The sequence below is a fragment of the Stigmatopora nigra genome, chromosome 6 (assembly GCF_051989575.1).
Source record: "Stigmatopora nigra isolate UIUO_SnigA chromosome 6, RoL_Snig_1.1, whole genome shotgun sequence".
Taxonomy (NCBI): Eukaryota; Metazoa; Chordata; class Actinopteri; order Syngnathiformes; family Syngnathidae; genus Stigmatopora; species Stigmatopora nigra.
The window spans coordinates 13,775,928-13,795,906 of record NC_135513.1 but is presented as its reverse complement, the minus strand read 5'-3'; the positions used below and the strand labels follow the sequence as shown (position 1 = coordinate 13,795,906).

Sequence of the window (19,979 nt, the reverse complement as noted above, 5' to 3'; positions counted from 1 at the left end):
AGGGTAATTCATGCTAGGCTATTTCATCCTAGGCAAATTCATGTTAGGCTAATTCGTGCTAGTACAATTTGTGCTAGGATACTTCATGCTAGGATACTTCATGCTAGGATAATTCATGCTAGGATAATTCATGCTAGGCTAATTCATGGTAGGCTAATTTATGCTGGGCAAATTCATGCTAGGATATTTCATCCTAGGCAAATTCATGCTAGGCTAATTCATGTTAGGCTTGTTCATGCTAGGCTAATTCATGCTAGGCTTGTTCATGCCAGGCTAATTCATGCTAGGCTAATTTTGCCCTCCATTTCCACTTAGTATGATTGGTCGTCCTTTTGTCTTCTTTTACTCTTACCTGATTGGCTGGTCACCATTTCAGGGTGTTCCTGTAGTTAGCTTGGATATGCTCCAGCACCCCCCGCAACCCAAGCAGTTCAGAAAATTAATGAATAAATGTATTCCTTTGGAACGTCATTGAACGCTTTTGTATTTTTTATTTAATCAAATCATCGATTTCTATATCAAAGGGAGACCATCTGGGAAGTTGAAGGCCATTCATTACGGAAGGCCCTATTATTATTATTTTTTTTATTATTATTTTTTCGGTTGCTCTAATGGAAAGCCAATGGTTTTGGGGTGAAGGAACAATGGCGAGAGACGCTTCCCGTCCAGCTGCAGCCCACTATCAACAGACGGCTTCCAGCTGTTGCAGCGTTGAGAAAGGAGGCCAGGTGCTGCCTATCCTGCAGGCCCATTCTGCTCAAGTGTAAACATAACGCCGCCACCGCCACCGCCGCTACCAGACGTCGGGGAAAACACTCGCCGTGCTAGCCGTCGGGAGTTGGAGACCTAATGCCATCTCCCCTGTCGGAAACGGTAGCGGCTTGGCGGGCTTCCCAAGAACTGGCTAACTGGGGGTCGTAGGGGTCATTACACCATTGGAGGCTATTGTTTTTTGTTGAAAAAATCACTCTTGCTTTCTCAGTTTTATTTGTGATATCATAGTGATTTCATTTGCTCTTTCTAATCATAATTTTGTTTGATATTTAACAGGGATGAGGCGATTGGCTATTGGAAATGCCTTGTGTTTACGTCCAAGTCTACGTCTCCAAAAGTTGAAGTCCGCTTACAACAACAAAAAATCTGTTCTCAAGGTAAGAATGAGACTTTAAACTTGTACTTTTATCTTTGTTTCCCCTTTAAATGTTATTCAAATCGTCTAATTTTACTGCAAAACTAGCATTAGCATGTCAATTTCACAGTTCTGGGTTCCATCTAAGGTCATGTCCTCCCCAGGCTCGCATGGGTTATCTCTGGGTACTCTAATTTCCCCCCATATCTGAAAATATGTATCCTAGTCTAATTTAGCGCTCTAAATTCCCTCATAGGTATTATTAGATTTACCTTTTTATCTCCTTGTGTCCTACAATTAGCCACCCACCCCTTCTGTTAGCTAGCATAGGCTCCAGCACCCTCTGCAACCCATATAAGTAAACTAAGCAGTTTGCAAAATGAATGAATTAACAGACATATGATGCAGATATTTTTTTCTCTTCCAAGAAGCTTTACCCATCTTTTTATCCCAGCCAAATAATGTAACCTGAAAATGACAAATCATATTTTTAGCAATCATATGGCGCCGCTGCCTAATCCAGATGCGTCAAGCTTAGCGACAGACTTTCTCGGGACGGAAAAGCTTTCCTACGTCGCCTTTTTTTTACGCTGTAAAACCGTCACTGGGAATAAACAGGCTTCCATTTTTTTTTCTTCGAAAATTCCCCTTGTAGCTTCGACTCGAGGCTCGCGGCTTGCGTCGAAAACCACCCAACCCCCCCCCCCCCCCCACCCCCACCCTCGAGGATTTACGGCGCACGCGAGCGTCAAAGCGCTTCCCGCCACTTAACCCCGAGCGCGGCCGTCTGGAGAGTTACGGTCTTCCGGCGTGTTGTGTTAATAATGGCCGCCTCGACAGGAGCCTGCGGGAGAACAACCACCTGCGCCAGGCCGACCGACCTGGATTTGTGCCAAAAAGTAGAAAAAAAAACACATCTGAGAGCGAGCCAGTACCTGAGAAGGCGTCACACTTGGCCGCAAAAAACTAAAAAGCGGAGGGGATTTTTCGTAGTGGCGTTAAGCAGTGATGCGTTTAATAATATAGCTGGATAATGATCTTATTTTTTTTTATAGTGTACTTTTTTTTGGATGGTTGTTTTTTGCAAAGATAGAGTAAATTAAGTATGGTGTACGTTTTTTCGTTTTAGCTAAAGTGAAGTGAACATGTGACTTAAAGTTGAAAATAATGTGATAAATAATTTGAAATGTTTTAATAATTTGTGAAATGGTAGTTATTTGCAATACTTGAAATTAATAGTTATGGTGAGGTAAAGTGGAGAGGCAAAAAGTTAAACTTTCAATATTTTTTTTTTTTTTTTTTTTTACATACATATGACTGAAAATACTTTTTTGTAGTTTTGATAAATATTGCGTATTTGGTAAAGAGTTGTGGAGTAAACTAAGGAAGATTGTTTGTATTTGGAAGATCGGATTATGTATACAGAGATGTAAACAAGTATTTTTATGTAAATTAAGATTTTTAGTATACAGAGATGTAAACAAGTTTTTTTTACCTACATTCTGATTTTAATATACAGAGACGTAAACAAGTATTTTGATGTAAACTTTGATTGTAGTGTACATAGATGTAAACAAGTATTTTGACATAAACTTTAATTGTAGAGTACAGAGACGTAAACAAGTATTTTGATGTAAACTTTGATTGTAGTGTACATAGATGTAAACAAGTATTTTGACATAAACTTTAATTGTAGAGTACAGAGACGTAAACAAGTAATTTGACGTAAACTTTGATTTTAACAGTGAAAATCGCAACTTCGTAATTCGCCAATTCCGTGTATCCAACTGAGCAAAAAATAGAGACCTCTTAAGGCCAATTTTGGTACTACTATAGCCCACTCTTCCATAAATCTCGCCCCATTTGCTAGCCAAAATCTACATTGCAGTATAATTCTACATCATTCAACCGATACATATCTCCCGACTACCACATAATAATCCCATGTTTGTTTCTATATTTACACATGACCAAAAAAAAAAAAAACACACCCCGACTCATTTGACATTAGTAACAATGGCACCATGACGCCCGGATTATCCACTAGTTTGATGGGGGGGGGCGCCATGACAGTGGACCGCCTGCCATCCGCCATACCCCTAATGATGTTGTCGAAACGGCGAGGGAGGCGGGGCCAAGCGAGGAGGAAAGATGGTGCGGCTAATGCGACAGGGTGGGGGTGCCGTTACTTTATCTCCGCGGCTTCTCGGCATTTCTCTTAATTAAAACTCCTATCTGTGTCTTTGAAGTCGGTAATGAGTCCGTTTGCTAGCGCGCTAGCAAAAAATAAGGCCAGCCAGCACTCGTGTTTTTTTATTACAAAACACGTCGGATGTACGTTGCGGCGTGTCGTCGGTTATTGTTAGCGTTTGTTGCTAACGCTTATTTGCATGAAAACGAGCCGCGGGAGGCAAAGAGTGTGATTAAAAAAATAGGAGCTGCCATGTTTTTTTTCTTCTTTTTTTGCGTTTTCAGACGTCAAAAACGGGTTTAATCTTATCACCGGCTGCTCCTCACAGCTTGCGTTGATCTCCCTCCTCGCCAAACGCTCACTCTCGCTTTCACGGACCTTTCAGATTATAGTCAAATATTACAGGCCGTGACCAATCTCCAATTAAGCAAATGTTGTCGGGCGACGCCGTCACCCTCGGCTTCTCTTTTTTTTAAGATTTTCTTCCACGCCGCCACTAAAAAAAAGCCTGCTAACCATCGTACGTAAGCTTAACCCAAATAAATCAAGTCTTCTCGCGTGCTATGTCGGGGGAATTAATTGCCACTTGGGAAATTGTCTTCCAATCATGGGAAATTACATCCGCGTCACAGTTTGGGAAAAAGATGGTCATGGAATTTGACTCGTTTCTATGCAGAATGGCGGCGTTTTTTTTCGTTGATGCCGTCGTCCGCTAGCTGTCATCGTTTGATGCGGATATAATTAGAAGCTAAGCATTTTTTTGGGGGGTAGTGCGCATCCCAGAGGAGGAGACGGCGTTTCCAGGAATAACTCGTTTGTGTTTTGTGTTTTAACTCCCAAGGACGCTTTGTCGTGACGCCTGTCGAAATGTTGAAAGTTGCTTTTGTCTCGTTTTTGAAAGATGACAACGTTTTTTTTTTTGTTGACCCGTGGAAACTAGTACTATCATCTCTGCTATGTTTGAAAAATGAGTTTGTTTGGTGACCTTCGTTTAGATGAAAAGACATCAACAATATGGCGGTACTGTCTTAGATTGAGAAAAAAAAATGGAGGATATTTTGGGATTTTATGTTGAAATGACTTCAAAATTTTTAAAGAAAAGGTTGTGGAAGGTTAGAACTTTTTTTTAGGAATTGTTTATATATTCGCTAATCTGCATACTTGTTTTAAGAACATTAAAATAAGTCAAAATGTATTCTCAGGTAAGTTCATGTAGTGCAAATGTTGTTTTAATATTACCATTATTAAATTGCCATTTAGGTCATTTAAACCTGGAAAAACTTTCTTTAATTGGCGTAAATTGACAAAATTATTTTCCAGACTTTTTTTGTTCCTCCCTATCCCTTCAAAATAAAATCTATAAACAAAAAAACATTTTAAATTTACTATAAAGTTGCCATTGCCAGAATTATGCCGTTTTAATGGAATAACTCAAAGAGAGAAAAAGCCTAGTAGCCCGCCAGGTTTATAAAAAAATACTTTATATACTATATATTCTATTTGCAGTAGTTTTGTTGTTAATTTGACAGTGGAACTTTTTATTTATGTTTATATCTCTGCAGTTTATGCATTTTGGTTATGTTGGTTTGTGAATAAATCAAGAAATATTAAGATTTTTGCGGAATAGGTTTGGAATTGAAGTGGTTGGGGGTCATGAGGTCAAAGGTCGGAGAAGTAAAAATGTATTTTATGTTATTTATAACAAGATGAACTCAAGTTTTTAGGATAGGTGACGTAAAAGGATGAAAGGTCAAATAGGTCAAAAATATGGAAATGCTTTGATTTTGGTTGCTTAGGTCAAAATTTTCCGTCTAACGGTGCTACTTTAGTTTATTTTATTTGTTTTCTGTTCACAATGCACAGCTGCCAGCTTTTTAAAATCAATTTCAGACCACTTTTTTGTGTGTGTGTGTGTGTGCACTTGTTGATATTTACCCAATAAAGCGATAATTTGACCGAGGATCAAATTGAGCCTGACCCTCCAGTTTTGCTTTCCCCCCCCGGCAAGGTTAGGCTCACTGAATCACTTTTGGCTCTTCTTCTTCCACTCAGAATACGAGGCGGGCGAGCGGGCTCGTGACCCCCTTTTGGCTAACAATCCCTAAGCCGTAAGCTAATTGAGTCGAGGCCAAAATAAAATAACACGAGCTCAAGTGTTTATGGGCCATCTCTCAATAGTGGAGACGTCCCTCTCTCCATCCACCTCCATTACCTTCGAGGGCACGTGTCCTCCCCGTGTCCTCCCTCCCCGGGCTGGAAATTGCCTTTTTGTGTCCACGGGCGGAATCGGGGACGACACATCTGCGAAAAGGGGTGGGGGGGGTCCTCTTCAGGTGGAAAAGCTTTGATCCTGAAGAGACTAACCCCCCCTACCCACTCCGCCTTCGCCTCCCGGGAGCTAGCGTCCCGGTAATTGAAGGTCATTAACGATCCTCAATGCGATCCTCTCCAGAGCCGTCGTCCCGTAATGCAGGGATGTCCAATGTCCGTCCCGTGGGCCAGAAGTGGCCCCAAGGGCACTTGGGAGGTCATTCGTAGACTTGAACCAGACGTTTGTGACTTGTGGGATAAAGTGATTGGATTGGATAATTTTATTAATCCCGTATTTGGGAAATTTTGTTGTTACAGTAGTAAGAGGGTGAGAATACAGACACAGCAAAAGACATTGTAGACATAAATAGATAGTTAATAAGTAAGTTAATAAATAAAAACATGAATACATATATAAGTGTTGCTGAAATATATATATATATATATATATATATACATTTACATATTCATATATATATACATACACATTTTATATATCCGTTTACATTTGCACATATATACATACACATTTTATGTATACATTTACATATACACATACATACACATGTATAGTATATACATACATATATATACACATGCATACATACACATACATATATATATATATATATATATAAGCACATATATACATATATACACATTTAAGCACATATATACATACATACACATAAATATATATATAAGCACTTATATACATACATACACATACATATATATAAGCACATATATACATACATACACATAGATGTACATACATGCCTACAGTAGGTCTTAACACAAAATGGAACAAAATGACACTCTATTGACAATGATTAATGTCTCATTTACTTGAACTGGCTCATCTTTCAGCTATAGACGTCCAATCCATTTTTGACTGGGAGGCACTTCCAGTCAAAATGGATTGGTCTTCTAACCCCGTCAATGTCCAAATGCAAGTCAACTTTTTGAGCCAAACATCAACTGGTCAGATCTAGTTGGCATGATTGTAACCTGCCAACCAAACAATTTGACAGCCAATGGCGCGACAGCGGTGGAAAAGAGGGACGTCCCCCAAGTTTCCCTTTGCCAAACCAACCAGATTACAGGTTTACATTTGTTGTAGCGCTAGGCCGTTCGTATTTATTTATTTCGCCGAAGAGTGGCGGCAAATGGCGGTGAGCTAGCGAGCGAAGGAAGGAGGGGGGTGGGGTTAGGATGGAGGGGGGAGGAAGGGGGGGGGTGCTTGCACTTCAAAAGAATTTGTAACCAACCTAATTCATCTGGAGCGTAGGATGAGCTCGTAAGAAAGATGAAAGTGAGTTGGCATGGAAACAGAAAGCACATCAGCGCTCGCCGGCCGCCGCACAAAAGGGCCGCCTTGTGTTGCGTTTCGGCGGGAAAGCATCCAAAGAGCTTTTAAGTGCCATCGTGACCTTACAAACAAAATGAGCCAATTAAGGGCTAACTAGGCGGCGGCTCCATTTCCATTTTTCTTTTACATCTTGTGGCGGAAATTCGGGAGGAGAAGCTGTTCTTGATGCTAGGAGTTACCATTAAAGTTTGAAAAAAATCATTAGAAATAATAATAATTAGTAGCAGAAAAAAATGGGAAATTAGTGAATCAGCGGTAAGTGAAGTCGCGGTAATTGAGGGATTACTGTATTTTTCAAAAGATCCGAATATGGGTGAAAATATTGTTGTTTTTCGATGTTTGTTTACATTTTTTTTCAGTATTGACTCATTAACTATGTATACACAAGGACATAGGCCAAGTTCAGTAGTTTCCCACTGGCTCAATGACCCTTACACCATTAAAAAGTGACCTAAAAAGCCACAAAATCTGCAAAAAGTCACCCAGAAATGCCCTTAAACCAACAAAACGTACTGAAAAATAATCCCAGTCCGAATGAATTTAACATTATGTGGCGTCAACTACATCAAACAAGTGAACATTTCTGAAAATATTCCAAAATTAGCATTTTCTAGTTGCATATACTTAATATTTCCGGAATCCGATTTCGACCCAAAACTGCAAAATTCGTCTGATTTTCTCCTTCCAGCGTCTTCGCCATCTTCGCTAAATACCCACAAAGTTTACACGCTTTTAAAACGATCAAACGCCACCACCAAATAGTACAAATGTTTGCCTCGCGCTAAAAACTATTTGGCCGTGAATCCATTTTCATGGCGGAGCAGCAGCAGCAGCCGGCACATGTTGAAAGGCATGCCGCCGGTTCTTTAATGTGGCTCCAAGCTCGCCAGTCCGGGGGCCCTAATGAGGTGGCGTGGAGCCGTGTTGCCGTTAAGGAGATGCTAACCCCCCCACCCACTCCCCAGGGAGATAAAAAAACAACAAAAACAGAAGCAAACCTCAAAATATGGCACGTGGCCGCCTCCAATAGTTGAAATGTACGCGGTCATTTTACTAAGAAAAAAACTATACCTCATTGTCGCCATCTACAGGCCATTTTGGACTTAGCACTTAGCTTCTTCCGCTAGTATTCTTCTGCCGAATATCGTAATATAGTCCGAACTTAAGTTATGAACTGATTTCGTTCCGATGTAGGCGGAGCTAATTTTTCCAAAGGTCAGGGGCGAGGAGTGTCATGGTGTACCTTCGTTTTTGGGGGTGTCGGAGTGCAAGTTAGCATAGATAAGTCGAGGTTATCACCAAAACGGCCGTATAATTGGATGAAATTGTCTATGTTCCAAATGTTAGCACTGATGTGATTTGTTTACAATATCGCCATTTTGTTCAATTTTTTTTAATCATTTTAGTTTAAATCTAACTGATTTTGTTAAAAACGTATTTCCAACATTAGGTCAATGTGAAAAATCAAGATTTTTTTGACTCATTTTGGAGGTTTATGTGATTTTTCCTGATAAAAATTTGACAAAAAAAGACTATTGTTAATACAGGCCAACATAGTTTTAAATGAAAACATTTTCAGATTAACATTTTTTTCAATGCAAAAAGTGTCCCATAGCTCAAAAAATATTGGGAAACACTATTCTAAAGGATGGATATATATCGTCCAGGCACAAAATGGCGGACTTAACAACCCTGCCGTCTAATGAATTTCCCTAAACAGGCTAAACCGCAACATATGTGTGGCTAGGCACTTTTTTTTTATCCACAAACTAGTAATTTTATTGCCATGTCGATGACACATCGCACATCAAAGTGTGCAAGTGTCAAGAATTCCTGCATGGGTAAATATTGGTTATTTGTCAAGAGCGAGTTGTGGATATGACAGTCGCACACGGCCCAATGAACAGGATGAATAATCCCAACACGCCATCAAAGGAGCGCCCGGCTCACAACGCTGTGGCGCACGGGATTCGAACCACTGGAGACGTGGAGATGGAATAGCAAAATCTAAATTGTGACGCTTTGGACTGGAAAGACAGAAGAGATTTTTGCTATGAGGGATTTAAAGGGGTCATCCCACAATTGGAGGATATTTGGATTTTGACCAGACTTTGTGTCAGTAAAAGGTCGTTAGCTTTATTAGCATGCCTGGGGGGGAAATTGTAAATAATGGCTTGTTTTTTAAATATTTGGTGTGTTTTGGATAGTTGCAGGATTGTGGTGATGAGCTTGCTAATTAATGCTAATGTTGTCTTGTTTCTCATGATAAATGCTAACTGTTTAGCTAACAAAATCACAAACTTATTCATGAAATGGGTAGTAATAGTTAATCATTGAAGCTAGCTGTTTGGCTAACTCGTACTGGTGGTTAACATGGAAAAAGTCAATTTATGTAAAGAAGCCATTCGGTCAAGATGAGATATTTAGTAAAATGACAATAAATAAAAAATCAATATTTCAAACATTTCACTCTATTATTTTTGTTACATTTTGTCCCTTGGCTCAAAATATTTTGAATATTTTCTACCAAGATTTATTCAAATTTAAAGTGTGTCAACTTAAAGCAAAATGGCCACCATTTCTGAAATGATTCTCTATTTATTGGAGGAATTACAAAGAAAAGTCGACGAAAAATGCCCAGCAAAACCATCATTTTTTTGCTGATCTCCTCGCAGCCTCACTTTTGTTCGTGGCCTTTGAGCGCGGAGAACGGCCGCTGGCACAACGCCCAAAGCTCCCCGGCGTCCTCGACACGGTCGCCTCTGATCTCAAGCCAGGTCCACCGCCGCTGCCGGCCCTCCTCTCGGCCCAACCTTGGCTGTCATCTCCAGCTTCTCCATTCGTCGTCCCCCAACCCCGAACGAGCCCGTGCCCGTCCCGCCTCCCTTGGCATGGACGGCCACATTTCCACTGCCAAATATTTACACAAACCGAGACGGATGCAACATTTTTTATTTATTTTTAAGCCATGGACATGCAATTAACCTCTGACGTTATTTATTTATTTTTTTGGAGCTGACATTGTGGAAAAGAACAAAAATCTTTGCTACATTTTAGTGTGGTTCAGGGATTAAATCAATGAAAATACATCGATTAACCTTTTGTGGCTCTTTTTTGGCTTGTAAATCCGTCTGGGGAACAAATCCTAAAACTACGAATGCCTTTATAAAGTACTGCTCTACTTACGAAATATTCAAGTTACAAAAACGTTCTGTAAGCAATTCATTTTGTAAGTAGAGGTATGAATGTTTTTGGAATATATTAAGGTTTGTAACCAAAATGCACTGTGAAATATTGAAATATTTCTTGTACACAGTTTCATATCGAACAAGTATTCGTTGTGATTACAGTCTAATATTTTTACCAACAGGAATTGAGGCTGAAATTTCACAATGTCAACAAGAAGACACCTGGAAATGATATGGGTTCGACCTGGAAGAGACAAAAATGAACCTTAAATGACCCCAAAAGTACCCCAAGACATGACACACATTAAAGCTGGACTACTACAAAGTCAACTGTAAGTAACATTTATGTTTTTTTTATACTGATCAGAAAACTACTACAAACCATACATTACATTTATATCAGTAAAATGAAGGTAAGGTAGGCATCTGCTAATGCAGCGGTGTCAAACATACGGCCCCCGGGCTGGATCTGGCCCGTCTGGTGGTTTGGTACGGCCCGGGGAAGAAAGCTGCATTGTATAAAAAAATATGAATTTTCTTTAAAATGTGTAGTTCTTGTATTTTCCGCTAGGGGCTCAAATTAAGCTGTATTCGGCCCGCAGACCAAAGAGAGTTTGACACCCCTGTGTTAATGTAACATGAATATATACATAATACAAACTAATATTAAAATATACAATTTCAACTATAGCCTATCAGCAATCAGAGTGAATGAAAAACCCAAACAAAAATCTATGGCATAAAAAAGTTCCGCTTTTTAACCGAAAAAGACGATCATTTTTCCCCGATTTTGATCTGACAGTAGTAAAATTCCAATCCTTTGATTTTCCTGTCGACAAATCTTTACACACCCCCGTTTTGTAACAACGACCCACCACATCGGCATGATGAGGTTACCCCTCTAATAACCCCTCCCCCTCCCCTCGCCATTTTTTTCCTTATTCTTCCATTGTTTGCTTACATTACGCAATAGCCTGTAACTTTGTCGCCGTGAACGAAGATCCACCCTCCCCTCAATAAACGAGCCGGCGGCGGCGGCGGCCATCTTGCTATGATTTCACGCCCCTCGCTACTGCACGCGGGTGGGACCGGAGCGGCCATGACTGACTGACAGCCGGCGTTCGTCCCGCAGGAACTCATTAGGCTCTCAGCGAGTTAAAAGCCGTCGGGTGCGCTTAGTCCTCCGTTCAACGGAGTTATGGGATGGAGGGGGGGGGTTGTGAAGATAGAGGACCCCGCCGTCGTTGTCGAAGCAAGCCGAATTGACGGCGCTCTCATCTGGCGCGATCAGAGGAAAGCTTCAGAAACGCTTTTTCATTCCCACTTTCTTTTTGGTGTGTGATTTATAGCTTTTTTTTTTTACCAGATCGTGTTTGTCTCCCCGGTCGGTCTTCTTCTTCTTTTTCTTCCCTCCCCGTCGGGGTGATACGAGGCGGCGCTAAGGGTTCTGAGGAACCCTTGAAGTGGGCTCGGCCCCCTCGGAGACTACTTTAAAGGACCATTTCATCATGTGCTCCTTACATGACTTGTACGAATTGAGCCAAAAAACTCCCTGGAAACTTTGGCTTTCATACCACTTTTTTTTCTTCTTCTGCTTCCTCTTTTTTTTATATTCATTTCTTCTTGTTTGTGCAGGCCGGCACGACCGCCAGGGGTGCTAAAATTCGAGTAGACAGATAGTTTTTTGCTGGGATCCGATTGGGCTCCAATGGGAAAATCATTGGATAGTCATTAAAAGTCATGAAATGGAATGAAATGCATTTCACAAACTTTTTGTTCTACTTGACGATTGTTGTTGAGTCATGACATAAATTTGTAGTTTTATATTTTGTTTGAAGCCTAAAATGTGGCGAAAGGTCAAAGTTCAAAAGGGCCAATATATATATATATAAAAACCATCAGTTACCAGTTACTCTAACATATTACATATACATATAAATCTATATCAATATTTATTTATGTAATGTTAGAGTAACTGCATATAAATCTATATCAATATTTTTATATATATGTAATATGCTAGAGTAACTGCATATAAATCTATATCAATATTTTTATAAATATGTAAAATGCTAGAGTAACTGCATATAAATCTATATCAATATTTATATATATATGTAATATGTTACAGTAACTGCAGGCTCTATGGAATAGTGGATATCAGATCTGCCCCACAGTTCTGAGGTCAAGGGTTCAATCCTGCCTTCTCATTTTCCACTTTTGCATGTCTTCCCTGGACTAGCCTGCATTTTTCTCCAGTTTCCATCCCATAAAAACAAGCATTCTGAGCTAATAGCATGCTAAACTTAGCCCAAATATGAGTAGTTGTTTATCTCCTCGTGATTGGTTAGCCACCAATACAGGGCGTACCCCACCCCTAGTTGGCTTGGCTAGTCTTTAGCAACCCTTGTGAGGATCCATAGCCCCGCCTTACTCCATCAGGCAGCTTGATTTTCGATTTTTTTGCATACGACTCGTCGCTAGCATCCTTCTCCCTCCTTTCTCCCGTCAAGCAGGCCCATCTGGGCCTCCCGCCGGATCGGCGAACGTCGGTCCCCCCGTCGGGGGAGCTCAGCGGGCCCCCGCCGAGGACACAAAGGGCGGATTAGCGCAGCTGCCAGTCAGACTAAGACCCGCTCTTCCAGAGTCTATAGCGGCGTCCTCGGCCCTCGCGCCCCGTCACAAAGGGACATCATTAGCTAGCCTACAAAGGAGTCCCCCCCCAACCCGTCTTAAGCGAGGCCGCAAATAGTGCGATTAGCCCAGATAATGCGCCCGTGTAATGTATGCTAAGAAAGTGTCATCTGCTCAGGAGTGGAGGGATGGCGAGGGATGGCGAGGTGAGGCCAGAGCGTACGCCGACCAGGCCGTGGAATCAATCGCGGTGGCGTGTACGGTGGGGGTTTGTCGGCGACGTAAGCTTGTTAATGGACTGTCGCTTTTGACGGGTCAGGTAAATATTGTGGAAGGGGGATAGAGACGGTATTAAAAGGGAGATGATGTCTTTGTTGATTGGTTGTTGGAAAGTGAATGGAATTGGACAATTTTGAGTTTGTAAAATTGGATTATACATTATTTTAACTTGTTTTTCTTAAATTATGTTTTGACTCATTGCATTATAATATAAGTTTTTATTTATGTAATTTTTTCTGTCACATATTTGCTATTAAGAGCGTAAAATAGAAGAAATCAGACTCAATTTACTGTTTATTTTAAAAAATACGAGAATGTAACTCCAGCACCCCCGCGGCCCTTGTGAAAATAAATGGTACAAAAAATGAATGAATAAAGAAATGGTAAAAACAGTAAATAAAATGCTTAAAATTAAACAAAGGAACAATTTTTTTATGCATTTTATTTAATGTTTTGGCCATTTTTTTTTCATTCATTTTTTGTACCAATTTTCTTTCACAAGGGTCATGGGGGGTGCTGGAGTCTATCCTATCCCAGCTAACTATAGGCCCTCAGAATCGTTGGGCAGCCAATCAGGGCTGGGCAAAACGAGATGGGCCACCAGTCAAACCATGGAGAAATTTAGAGGGCTAAACTAGCCTAGCATAAATATTTTCGGGACATGGGAGGAAACTAGGGTACCCAGAGAAAACCCACACAAGCCTGAGGACAACATGCAAAGTGCACATTGTGAACACCAACCTGGAATCGAACCCTCGACCACAGAACTGTGAAGCCGACGTACAAACCACTCATCAAAAACAATCAAAATTCCACTTTGAAGCCCGGCTATCCGGTCCATAAGTCTGAAGAAAAAAAATCAAGTCTTTTTGTTTCGGCCACAAAAAAGGTGACCTCGGCACACTTTGGCAATCCAGAGGCATTCGGACTTTGCTGGACCGAGATGAAAACCAAGACTTTACCCAGGGGCGCCTTGTTTACGAGAATCGAACCGAGGCGACGCCAAGGCAACTCCGCGGGAGCAACAAAACCGGCGCTGGAGAGTGGAAAAAAAAAACTTTGCAAGGTCAACAAAAGGGAAGTTCTTCTGCTGCTTTTGACTCTGGCGAAAGACTTTGACTTCCCCGGGATTTCGCCCATTCAAATTTGGATCCGGACAAATGGAGAAAGTCATTGGAAATCGGATTTTTTATTTTTTTGGGGTGCTTTTTGAGAGATAACCATTTCCAAACGCGCATCCCCTGAGAAGCAAAGCAGACCAGGTGATGTTTACTGTTAAGCCCCGCCTCTTGATGAGATGGGACAAGCGGGCCGATAAGAGCGCTTCACTGCCTTTCATCTTCCGCGGCTACTGACACGGGAGGGGGCGGGGTCAGCGAGGTGCAGTATGTACTGATAGGAACTGGATCAGGTCAGGTCAAAAATGGACTTGTCCACTCTGACCCTGAATGACCCGGTCAATGGTCCAATTGCAGGGTATACTCTCTTGTTTTGGTCTTGTTTTTTTTAACAAATTGAAAGGATTTTTGGAGATCTTTTAAAAATCCTCTTTAGTCAAACATCCTTGGATTTGTTTGTCAGGAGACTTCTAGGCCTCCCCCAGTCTCTTGTACACATGTCAACATTGGGCGGAGCCAACCACGGAGTCACCAAAACTGCAGGACCTCCACTTACAAATGTCTCTACTTACAAATGTCCCTACTTACAACCACAGAGACACCAAAACTGCAGGACCTCTACTTCCAAATGTCCCTACTTTCAACCAAGGAGACACCAAAACTGCAGGACCTCCACTTACAAACTTCTCTACTTGCAAATGTCTCAACTTACATAGTCCCTACTTACAACCACTGAGACACCAAAACTGCAGGACCTCTACTTACAAATGTCCCTACTTACAACCAAGGAGACACCAAAACTGCAGGACCTCTACTTACAAACGTCTCTACTCACAAACGTCTCTACTTCCAAATGTCTCTACTTACAACCACGGAGACACCAAAACTGCAGGACTTCCACTTACAAACGTCTCTACTTACAAATGTCCCTACTTACAACCATCTCTACTTACAAACATATCTACTTACAAAAGTCTCTACATACAAACTATTCAGGTAGTCTCAGGATAGGAGAAAAAAAATCAAGTTCCTCAATGGAAAAACTGTCCCAGGACACGAAATAAATTACCAAACAGTCTCCAATATTAAAATATCCACCAAAAAATAAATACCAATGAGGTACCAATGGTTCTTCAATGTTTTGCTAGCAGATACTGATAATGATTCTGGGATCAGGCTAATACCTGTAGTCAGTCTCATATCAAACTTTGCTAGAACATTTGAGTCTTTTGTTACGTATTTCAAGGCATTTTCGAGCTCGTAACTCCTCCTTCCAAATGGTAGCCTTTCATTTTAATGATAGTTTAGCCACAGGATGGTGATAAATCAGCATATCGTAGCTTGCTCATATCCCAAAGACACTTTCTTTCCTCTTCGGACCTCCCCCGAAGCGATCCAACTTTTTTTTTTGATGAATGGCGTCTCGTCAGGCTTTAAATTGCTGCTCTACTCGTCTTAATTTGACGTTTGTTTCCCGTCCCGGCGGAGGGCTGTCATTTTCACGTCCAGGAAATCATAACGGATGACGAGCAGGTGGAGGGATTCAAACCCAACCGCAGACAATTAGCCAAGTCTCGGTTTTTGAAGTATCATGACCGGCGGCCATATCACAGATTGTCAATCCTTGCGACCATTTATGAAAGAAATAAAGACTTTTTAAGAAAAATGTGTGGTGTCATTTTATTTTTAATATTTGTTTTATTACCCTTTTTTGAAATAGGTTTGTTTTTCTAAGACTTTAGCATTCCTGCCTTTTTCGGATAACCTTTGATGCCGTTTTAACGCTTTTAGTCTAATTGTGAAGCGCTTTTCATCCTTTGGCTGTGAATTTAAATGAGTTGAACACAAGTCGGCGTCCAGTTCATTTGAACTTGAAATTAATTGGACGTCTGTCGCTGTCAATAGCAGCCCGTGACGTATCAAATGATATCAAATGAGATTTGACACTTTATTGGAGGCCCCCCCCCCCAAAGTCATTCCAGTATTGGTTAAGTCTTATATTATACATATTTTTGTAAATAGACACCTGTCCTTTATTGCTCTCAAACTTAATTGCTAATTAATTAATCTTTAACAAAATAAATGGTTGAATGTTAAGACCGACCGTATGTATACATGTACATATGTATGTATTTATATATATGTATGTACATACACATTTATTTATGTGTATATATATGTGCATATATATATGTATATATGTGTATATATATATATATATATTTATATATATGTATATGTGTATATATGTGTGTATATATGTATATATGTGTATATATATGTATATATGTATATGTGTATATATATATGTATTTATATATGTGTATACATATGTATGTATATATATATATATGTATGTGTATATATATATATATGTGTGTATATATATCTGAGTACATTTGTGTATATTTGTATTAATGTCTATATATATGTATGTCTATATATGTATATATGTGTATATATATGTATATATGTCTATATATATGTATATATATCTATATATATGTATATATGTGTATATACATGTATATGTGTATATATATGTATATGTGTATATATATTTATATTTGTATATACATGTATATGTGTATATACATGTATATGTGTATATGTATATATATACATACATAAATATACAAAATGTATATATATTTCAGCAACACACCTATTTTTTGTATATGTATTTATTCAGTTTTTTACTTATTTATTTATGTCTAGGGTGTCTTTTGCTGTGTCTGTATTCTCAGCCATCCACATCCACTTGTTATCCGCCAATCAAACTCGATTTGACACCATTGTATAGATTAATTGGGAGTAATATTGATAATTGATTAATGACCATATATGGATTGGAGGCTTAATGAATACATCCATTTTTCATTTTACGAGCAATATATGTTGTAATTATTTATATAGATCGAACAACAACAACAACAACAAAAAAACCTCCACGTCTGTTTTCGACATTTGGGAACCTTGCGTTCTATTTTGGAGTCAAATAAAGAAGGATGGGAATAAGTAAGAGCGCTACATTAGCATTTGTGCGCTAATGAGCTGATCGGAGTGACCCCTCTGGATGGCACATGAAAAAAGGAAGCCTTCCTGCTGTGGGATGACCTCAATTCACTTTTCAACGCACTCCACACATACTACATTTTGCATGGCATATTAAAAAAAAAAGGCATATAGTGTACCGTGCACTCAACGTTTTTAACGTCAGCATAATTCCATCGCCCCTTATAGAGGGTTACATAGTGTGTGAATGATGGGTGAACTCGGGTTTTTTAAAGATTCAGGTGAGGACATTGTGGCGCTTTTACGGTCCAAAAATGTATGTTTTTAGCAGAAAATTGAATATTTTGTTGGTGAAATTGAATACTCTACAAATTTTGTTGAAAATATGTTGATTAGTGGACGTATTTTGCCAAAAAGTTGTATTTTGGGGGCAAAGGTCACTTGTATTTTGGTGTTTTAAGAGAAAAACACATTCATGCGGTGGAATATATTATTTTGGGTATCAAAATATCTTTTGGAAAATTATATATAGTTGGCATAGCATTTTTTGGCAAGTTTTATATCATTTTTTTGGTGGTTTTACTGTGGAAATTGTTGGATTTTGGTAGAAAATACAATATTTAGATGAAGAAATGGTGCTCTTTGCAGTAAAATGTTATGTTTTTAAAATGTAATATTCTGCATATTTCACTTAAAAAATAGATTTATGTATTTTTTTGTCAAAACGTGAGTTCAAAAATTGTATTTTATAGAAAAAGGTACTGCACAAAAACACTCATGGTTAAAATGTAAATATACTGCTCAGAACAAAAGGTCTACTAAAATTATAGTGTAGACCTGGTGTCCATTTATGTTAAAATTTTGGTTATACACATTTGTTTTTGCATAAAATCTGATGTCCACAAACATATTTTTCATTTTAGTCATATTCACATCCCCTAAAAATACAAAACAATTATTTATCTCAATTAAAATCCTTTCTAGCCCCGATTTTTCCAGAACCTCACCAAAAAAACGACCATTTAACCATTTTTTTGTACATTTTAAACCACATTCCACCCACTATTCCAACAACAAACCCCCCTATTCTCCCAACCAGGCCCCGAAGGCCCACATCTTCCCAACCTAGGCCACAAATCCTCTTTTCCCCACCATTAAAAAAAGCATATCCCAGGTAAACTAACCCACAAAAAAAACAAAAACAAAAGCCCCGCCCCCTTCCCTCCCATTCAGGTACTTTTTGGTTGCCAACCAGCCGACTAATTCAATTAAACAGTTACAGTAATGAGCCAAAACAGCATCTCCTCTTATTTTTTTTCCAAATGCCTGCAAACACGACCAAAAAAAAAAAATCTTTTAACCATTTTTCTTCTTATAAAAGCCAGCTTGTTGGGCTCTAATTAAGTAAGTCTGTTATAAAAAAGCGTGCGCCCGTGAATGTGTGTGCTCTTTCCGCTGTACACTGGAATGCCGCCAGTTGCAGCTCTTTTCTCCGCACGCCTTCCAAAACTCCAAAAGCCTTTGATCTTATTTTTTTTCTCCCCCCTTTACTAATGTCTCCCTCGATCTCTCTCTCCCTCCCTCTCTCTCTCTCTCATTTTTTTTCTCTCTCTCTCTCTCTCCCTCCATAATGTGTGTATGCCTTCTCGCTCAGCTGCTGAAAATGTTGGCCCGACTCCACACTCGGACCAAATTTAGTCATACAAAGGGGAGGGGAGGGAGGTTCGGGGGGGTGAGGAAGCGGGTCGGGATGAGGGGATGGGGGGGGGGGGGGGATGAAAGAGCCAGCCGCTGCCAGATCAAAGGAAGCCGCAGCCCCGCCCCCACGCGCCCACCCCCTCACTCCCACCCTCTTCCTTCTCACCCCCTCCTTCCCTCCCTCCCCCGTCCTCCCCCTACCCCTCCCCTTCCTCACCCCTCCTCTCCTCACTTTATAAAGTTGAGTCGGAGCAGTCTGACTGGGATTCTCACGCATGCCAGAAACGGTAGAACATAGAAGAAGAAGAGATGTGTTATTTTTTGAAAGTAGTATTTTTTTGGGCTATTTTAGTCCTTCAACCAATCCAATCGCAGTATTTATTCAATCCATTTGTATGGTTGGTTGAATGTAACTTATGTAAATGACTAGTGAAGAAGTCAATGACATTGAGTGTCTGAATGGGCTGATTGGGTTGGCGTCCAATCATTTCGAAGCGGGAGGAATGGTATTTCGGTCATTGGCCGCGCCAGCCCTCCCACTTCCGATGGATTAGACGTTTCTAAAGGGTAAAGTCGTTTTAATTCAAGAGTAGGAGAAAATAGGCATTTGTTAATGTAATGTTTACTTTTTTTTAAAGACAATTATAGTTTAAAAAACTATCACAATCGTTCAAATGTCGGTAAAAAAACTAAATAAATGCACAATTTCTGGATGGCATTTTTTTTTATCAGAAACTAAGAAGAATATGTTAACTAAGTATTTGTTTACATAACATTAACATTTTTGGGAGAAAACTAAAGCCTAAACCACAACAAAATCAGGTTGCTTTAAGAAAATAAAATATGGTTGCACTTGGCAAAAAAACTTAATAAACAGCAAATTGTAGTCATGGAAAATGGACAAAAAAAAGCTAAAAAAATAGGCATCTATGAACATAATGCATTTCCTGTTAGCCCAAAAAAAACCTTGTGGTTGCCATAAATAAAAAATAGTTGCTCCCCACTATAAAATATTGCATAAGTCAGTCCAAAAACTACAAAAGCA

The 19,979-nt window shown here is 39.7% G+C and overlaps 1 long non-coding RNA gene across 1 annotated transcript in view; it reads left to right on the top strand.

Annotated features, from left to right (window-relative positions):
* LOC144197580 (uncharacterized) overlaps positions 1-10,500 on the top strand; it is a 29,173-nt gene extending 18,673 nt beyond the window's left edge. Inside the window, exons 4-5 of the long non-coding RNA XR_013326547.1 lie at positions 1,051-1,151; positions 10,373-10,500. This is a non-coding gene — a long non-coding RNA (uncharacterized LOC144197580). The remainder of the gene's footprint in view (positions 1-1,050; positions 1,152-10,372) is intronic.
* The last annotated feature ends 9,479 nt before the right edge of the window (positions 10,501-19,979 follow it).